The 791-nt window shown below is 47.9% G+C and overlaps 1 pseudogene; it reads left to right on the top strand.

The window, feature by feature from the left end:
* Positions 1 to 332: 332 nt before the first annotated feature.
* Positions 333 to 507, top strand: LOC138514797 (U4 spliceosomal RNA; annotated as a pseudogene).
* The last annotated feature ends 284 nt before the right edge of the window (positions 508 to 791 follow it).

Here is a 791-nt window from a genome sequence, read left to right as displayed (position 1 = left end):
GTGCAGCTGTAGGGCCTTCTAGACCTCTGTTAGGCATGATCATCACCACAATCAAGCAAACACCCTTGACAGAGTCGCATGCAACCGCTCTGAGGACGTGAGGTCTGGTGCAGCACTCATGAGTGTAGAGATAGGACTCGAGCTCCCTTCAAAGCTGTAATGGCCGTACTGGATAGAGTGCACTTCACACAGAACACTATGGGAATCCACTGAAGATAGTATGTGAGGGGAGTAAAAATTGGAAGACGCGCCGCAACATCCAATCAATAGCACGCAGCACAAGCTTTGGGATATATCATATCATTGGATAGCAAATCCAGCCTCTTCCCAGATTGCTTGCGCAGTGGCAGTATCGTAGCTCATGAGGCTTAACCGAGGCACGATTATTGCTTATGGAATACGTTACCCAATACCTCTTGATGGATCACACTCATGGCCACAAGGAAGTGCACGGTGGACACTGGTTGGTTGGCAATTGCTTCCCATTCAGGAATTGCGCTAGTGCGAGGACTAGCAATGGAACAATGTAGAGTTTTGTTTAATAAGAATTCTTTTAAATTGTTGCCGAATGGGAACAGGCTTGAATGGAGTGGTGGGTTTTGCTCTGTAGCCTGCTTGTGCGTTCCTCCTTTAGGTTAGGAGGGCCATAGCAAATAGAGTCCGTGGAAAGAGACGTGTGCGTTGCCTGGGATCTATCTGTCGTGATATGTCTCTCAATAGAACGTATAACACTCTTTAGTATAGTGCCGCTACTCTCATTCACCTACGGACTTTGAGCTCCCCTTCCCCCC

Source organism: Ambystoma mexicanum, chromosome 12 (assembly GCF_040938575.1).
Source record: "Ambystoma mexicanum isolate Mex_15411 chromosome 12, UKY_AmexF1_1, whole genome shotgun sequence".
Taxonomy (NCBI): Eukaryota; Metazoa; Chordata; class Amphibia; order Caudata; family Ambystomatidae; genus Ambystoma; species Ambystoma mexicanum.
This window is presented reverse-complemented; position numbering and strand designations above follow the sequence as displayed.